A 6,914-nucleotide genomic window follows, 5' to 3' on the forward strand; every position below is an offset into this window, starting at 1 on the left:
TTCTTACTTCATTTGTTCAAACACAGACAATTGCTGTAACTTTAAAGAACGTTTAAATGAACTTTTGACATTTAATATTGGTGATGTTTGCTAACATTTAAGAATTTCAGTAATGAGACTCAGAAAATGACCACAATTAAAATTATCTTAAAGGACTTACACACCAAAGCAATTTAATAGTGTTTTTGAATTACATGGTGTTTTTTTCATAAACATAGCACCTTATTAAATACCTGGTAAACCACTTTGCCATCACAATAAGGGTTGGGAGACTAAGTTCCAAAGGGAATTTTGAAATTTACCTAATCAATATTAGGAATGCAAATTGTTGGTTTCCACACTCTAAGGGGATGCTTGTCTACATGGGAATCATCTTCTTAAGACATAGTATATTCTAAAGTAGATTAACATTGAAATAGACTCCTGCTTTACAAATAATCTATTAAATGTGCCTGTAAAACTAAAAAAATTTCCCAAAAGATTGAAAGAAATATGGTTATTTTATCTCCTTACCCCAGGTGTTTCTGATAAAATGATACAAAATAAAGTCCAGTCTTAATTTGTAAAGTTTTGATGTAAAAGCTAATGTATTGAAATCCAGTAATGTTTAACTCTTGTCTGAATTAATGTAACAATTACTCACTTTGCTGAGTTTTCACAAGCTGTACTCTTGACCTGAAGAATCACTTTTTTGTGCTGAGGAGATAGAGTGACCTCTGTAGGGGATGGGGGTGCAGTATCAGGTGAATCAGCTCCTCCATCAGACATACTTGGTGATGATGCCATGTGGGGGACTTTCTTCCTTCCAAGGACTCCTCCTCCCTCAAATCCTTTCTTCTATAACTCTGTTTTCATTTTCATCTTCTGATGACCTTTTCTTGGATTCTAGAAAATCTTTAGCTATTTTATACACCTCCACTCCCCTATCTGAGCCTCTCAAACTTTTAAATTTCTGTTCCATGAGACTTTCTCTTAGATACATTCCATTACCCTATTGCCTGCTTTACTTCAGCTTGTATTGGACCCAAATTACTATTTTAGGGACAATGCTTTCTATATTTCTTTTGAAGTTTACAGTCTGGAAATCCCTGTAACTGTGAAAGCTCTCAGTCCTCCTTGCTCTTGCTTACAAGGGACTTTCTCTGGTAAGGTCTCATGGAACCATAAGCAACTGCTTCATGGATGGTTTCATGGTACTGGAGCTGAAGACTAGAATCTGATATCCAAAGGTGGCTATGCTGAACCACAGAAGTTGCCAGACTGATCTTAGGAGTAGCGCAGTGAGATGTGCATAGATCACACCGATCCAGTCTTGTGAGCCAGTCTTCAGTTAGACCGCCTACGTCCTTATCCTCACTTTTGTTAATCGTATCCATGGTGGTGGTCATATCCCACACCTGAATGCGGCCGTTTGTGTGACCTGTGAATAAGTAGCGCCTTGGCCTGGGTCCATCCCACTGGAGCGCTCACATTCTCTCACTGTAAATGAGGAGATTGCAGTACTGTCAACAGCTTGGATTTCACAGATTCTTTTTCCAGTATGTGAGTCTTACATCTTGTTTTACAAGTTGACAAGTCTTACAGTTTGTTAGTGAACAACTTTCTGGATAAGCACTTGTTGATCATCTCACTCTCTAAAAGACTCTATATTTTTTCCAGAGGAAGAGCTTCCATGGATTTCTGTCTCTTCCAGAGACAGTAGCTTGAATGATGTCCCTTTAGCATTTCTTAGAAGGCAAGCCTAGTGCTTATGAACTCCCTCAGCTTTTGTTTCGGAAAGTCTTTATCCATTACTTACGGCAGCTCTTCCATGCATAGAATTCTCAGCTGACAGTTTTTTCTTTCAATGTTTTGAATATATCGTTCTGTTCTCTCCTGGCCTTCAAAGCTTCTGTAGGAAAAGCTGCTGATGTTATGAGTGTTCTTTTGTGTGTAGCTCCACTCTTTTTTTCCACTGCATTCAGACTTCTTTTTAGCTTTCACTTTGACAATTTAATTATAATGTGTCTTGGTGTAGCCCTACTTGAGTTCACCTATGTGGGGACTTTTGGGCCTCATGAATTTGGGCATTCATTTTTCCCCCAAATTGGGCAAGTTTTTAGTCATTATTGCTTTAAATATGCTCTCTTTCTCTTTCTCTTCTTCTGAAATTCCCATAATGCCAATATTGTTTCCTTCAATTGTGTCCTATAAGTTACATATTCTTTCTTCACTCTTTACATTCTTTGTTTTCTATTATATATGCTTCTCTGACTGGATTATTTCAAATGTTCTGTCTTCTAGGTCTTCTGTTAGATCAAGTCGTTGACTTTTGAGTTAACAGTTTTTGACAGTTTGACTTTTTAGTCATTGAGTTCAATCATTGTAATTTTTAGCTCTAGGATTTCTGTCTGACTTTTTGATGGTTTCTATTTGTTGAACTTGTTTTGTTTGTCATTGCTTTCCTGATTGTTTACTTGTCTTCTGTGTCTTATAGTTCACTGAATTTCTTTAGGAGGATTATTCTAAATTCCTTGTCTGACAATTCATATACCTCCCTTTCTTTAGGTTCAGTTATTGGAACTTTATATCCTTTTGTGTCACATTTACACGTTTACCTGATTTTTTTTGATCCTTGATTCCTTATGTTGGCATCTGTGCATTTTAGTAAAAAGTCTCTAATTCCAGACTTTTAAAATTTACTTTGGCACAGACAGTTCTTTACCAGTTGGCTCATTTTGGTTTCTGGACATGTTTGATGATGATATCTTTGGACAGGTGGGACTTGCCATCAGGGTGTATTTTCAGATGAGTCCACTGTTCAGGCTGGGGTCTGGGGTGGTACTTCTGACTGAGAATGTTAGATAGGACTTTTGGCTTTGCTCCCTTCCTAGGTAAGGCAGTAGGATGGGCTCCAAGGTTACCTGAGTTCTCTGGTCAGACTTACTAGATAATTGAAACTAGATACTATTCTCCACAGGAGGCAGAACTATAAATTAGCTTCCTTTCCTCGGAAGGGCAGCAGGACAGGCTCCAGGGCCTGCATAACTCATCATTTGGGGATCTGAATGAGGCAGGTATGTGCACTGAATTATATGGCCAGATGAGGTCACTGGTTCTGCCCTGCAGACCGAAAAGCCACAGCCTGTGTTCTCTGTTCAAGCATCACTCTAAGCAAGGTTGTTGGGTAGGCTGTACAGCTTCCAGTCTGCTCTGGTTAGCTTTCTGGCTGGGCAAGCTGAATGCTGTGTATAGCAATGGGAGTGAAACAAATCAGTTTCCTGCCCAGGTAGAACAGGAGAATGATCTCCAAAGCTGGCAAGGCTCTTTGTGGTCTTGACTCAAATCAACCCATTCTCCAAGTTCCCTGGCCAAACAAGGCCACTGGCTTGGCTTTGCAGCCTATCATCTCTGCCTGCCATACTCTCTACTTGAGTGTTGCTGAGCTATGCAGCTTCCAGGTGTTTTGGCCAGGTGGGCCAGGAGGTACAGTTACCAGTTGATAAAGGGATGGTTTAACTCCTCTGCCTGGGTGAAATGGAAAGGTCAGTTCCAAGCTGTTCTCAGGTGTTCTGGATCAGGTTTTCTGGTCAGGAGAGGCCAGATGCTGTACTCAGTAATGGATGGGTGTATGAATTAGTTTCCCTGCTTTGATGGAGCCCAGAACACACCCACGCCCGGCAATATTCTGTGTGGTTTTGACTCAGTCTGACTTGGTCCTTCCAAGAACCCTGGCCCTATACTGATAGACTTTGCTTTGCAACAATCACAACAGCCTGCCATTCTCTGCTCAAGCAGAGCTACGTAGCTCTGTATTCCTGAGCTGTGTAGCTTCCAGGCTTTCTGGTCAGGGGGTACTTGGAACTGCACTCAGCAGTGGGTTGGGCTATGACTCAGCTCCTCTGCTGCAGTGGGGCAGACCAGACTCTAGGGATAGCAAGGTTCTTCATTTGAGGATCTGAATCGGGCAGACTTGCATCCCATAGGTTTCCCTGGTCATAGGTTGTCCCTGATTGGGACAACTAGTTGGACCCTGCAAGTAGGAACTTGGGTCTGCCAAGATGCAAATGCTGGTTCTTGCAAGCCCCTACCCCTTCTCCATCATAATCATAATTTCTGTGATCAAGCCCCACAGATTTCCCCACAATTCCTGTGGAATGAGACCAGACTGGGGCTACCAAGAAGTGACCCACAACACTATGGAGGCTAGAGGTTCACTCTAGGCTCTCATTTCCCAATAGAGAAATGCTAGGCTCAGGGGAAGACCTCTTAATGGAGTGCTGTGCTGCCCTGGGGGAAGGGTAGTGTGGTCAGCATGTGGCCGTTCTTCTTACCCTCCTAATTTCATGTCTTGATCTCCATGGTGTGAGGGAGGTGCTTCAACCTCACCTCTATGTTCTAGGATTTTCTTTCTCTTTAAATTTTTATTTTAGAGTATAATTGATTAACAATGTTGTGTTAGTTTCAGGTGTACAGCAAAGTGATTCAGTTATACGTATACATGTGTCTATTTTTTTCAAATTCTTTTCCCATTTAGGTTATTACAGAATACTGAGAGTTCCCTGCCACTATACTGTAGGTCTTTATTATCTATTTTAAATATAGCAGTGTCTACATGTCAATCCCCAACTCCCAATCTATCCCTCCCTACCACCCTCCCGTCTTGGGGACTATTAGTTTGTTCTCTAAGCCTATGTATGAGTCTGTTTCTTTTTTAAAAAATTGTATTGGAGTATAGTTGATTTACAACATTGTATTCATATCTGTCTTGTAAATAAGTTCATTTGTATCACTTTTTTAAAAGATTTTGAATATAAGCAATATCATATGATATTTGTCTTTGTCTGACTTACTGCACTTAGTGTGATAATCTCCAGGTCCTTCCATGTTGCTGCAAATGGCATTATTTCATTCTTTTTAATGGAGAGTAATATTCCATTATATAATATGTACCACATCTTTATCCATTCATCGGTCAATGGACATTTAGGTTGCTTCCATGTCTTGGCTACTGTAAACAGCCCTACAGTGAACTGGGGTGCATGTATCCTTTCGAACCAAGTTTTCTCCAGATATATGCCCAGGAGTGGGATTGCCAGATCATACGGTAGTTTTTAGTTTTTTTAAGGAACCTGCATACTGTCACCAGTCTTGGTCCCTGTGGTGTGGAGGAGATGCTTCAGTCCCACCCCCATGTTCTAGGATTTTCTTAGTGGTGTCTTACCCATAAATGTTCGTTTTTTTCTTGAGAGGGAGAGGGAGGTCAGAAACTACCTATGTCATTATGTCAGTCCTAACACTTGATTTCTTACCAAGTCCCTCAGAAATTCCCCTCTACAACCTTCTTTGCCTTTCTGCCTCTACAAACTTACAAACATCGTAAGATGTTCACTATGTCTTCCTTGTTCCAAAAACAGGGAAGATGAATAAGTGCATTCACTGTGCTGGTAGAAAAAAATGAAGGGAGAGATGGGAGGAGGAAAGAGAAGAGGTTTTATTTTAGAAACATTATCAAGAATTGTGATTGCCAGAGGCACTTGCAATAGCAAAGGCAGAATTCCATGGGGGAAAATATATTTCTGGCCAGAGAGTCTGAAGTTCAGTCTATGCTCAGACCAGGTATAAACTGGTACCAAATGGATGCTTCCTTATCCTGACCAGTGTGTTGCATGGTCGTCTATGTAGTTCTGAATATTCACAGTCCATTGCAAACCCAATAAGTTGTTTGGTTCCTTTCCCTGCCCCCACCACTCTTCCTGTTCCACGGAACAGGAGAGAAGTTATGGCCAGGTCAAAAGCAGGGACCTATTGGGCCATGATGCTCAAGATAGAGCTTTAGGCATAACAAGCAAAAGCCACAGGACTGGGTCAGTAGAGCAAGTTATCTGTTTGGAGCATCTCAGTATATTTCATCTTTTGAGACTTTCCATGGAAATTCCTCTGGCCAACGTGTGAAATATTTCAGACTTCTTAACCATGATTGAAAACTCTGCCAGTGGCCTCTTGTTTTCAGTTCCCAACATATCCTTAGTTTAGGCTCTGCTAGGGTTAGTACAGTTGACTTCTGAATAATGCAGAGGCTGTGGGCGCCAATCTCTGGCCAGTCAGAAATCTGGATATTACTATACTGATGGCCCTCTGTGTCCAGGGTTCATGGATCCAACCAATAGCAGATACTATAGTACTAGACTGTATATTTATTGAAAAAAAATCTGCTTATAAATGAACCCTCACAGTTTAAACCTGTGGTGTTCAAGGGTTAACTGCATTTCACTCCCAGCAACAGCAGGTCAGAAGGAATACTAAAAAGATAAAACTACTAAATGGCTCAAGTTCTAGCCTGCCCAAAGCCACGCTGACCAACTGTCCCCATGTAAGGGAACATTTAAGGATCTTGGGACTCCATCAGCTCAGGATTCCACAGCCAGAATGAGACAGTGTTGATGGATGAGGTGCACTCCCATTTCCCTGACTGGCACAAGCAAGGTGATATAATAATTCAAGGTCAGGTTCTGCAATCTCTGGAAGAAGAGTAATTATAACAACAAGCATTGCTTAGAAGTGCACTCCTCGACCTGCCCCTCATGGCCCATCCAGACAGACAGTCCCTTTGCTAGGATTAGCAGAGCATAGTAGCAGGCAGGGTAATCAAAAGCATTGTATGTATCATTGGTTGTATTGCATATTTCCTCCACAAAGTATGTCAGTGGCATTTTATGTCCTCTTCTGAGTAATTTCTAATTAGTCAGCTTGGTACCCCAAGAAGGCAGCATCAGGAAAGATAGAAAAGGGGCCTTAGGAAGAAAAATGATCTCTCTGAAGGATGAAGTCATTTCTCAGGAGTGTTTGGGAGTGACAGACTTTCTTTAAAGATGACACTATGATTCCTCTTATTCTGTGAGGAGAAACGACAACAAAATTTCAGAAGACCCAGC

General features: G+C 41.1%; 1 pseudogene; it reads right to left on the reverse strand.

Annotated features, from left to right (window-relative positions):
• Positions 1-655: 655 nt before the first annotated feature.
• Positions 656-1,812, reverse strand: LOC102414939 (annotated as a pseudogene).
• Positions 1,813-6,914: the final 5,102 nt, after the last annotated feature.

The sequence above is a fragment of the Bubalus bubalis genome, chromosome 4 (genome assembly GCF_019923935.1).
Source record: "Bubalus bubalis isolate 160015118507 breed Murrah chromosome 4, NDDB_SH_1, whole genome shotgun sequence".
Taxonomy (NCBI): Eukaryota; Metazoa; Chordata; class Mammalia; order Artiodactyla; family Bovidae; genus Bubalus; species Bubalus bubalis.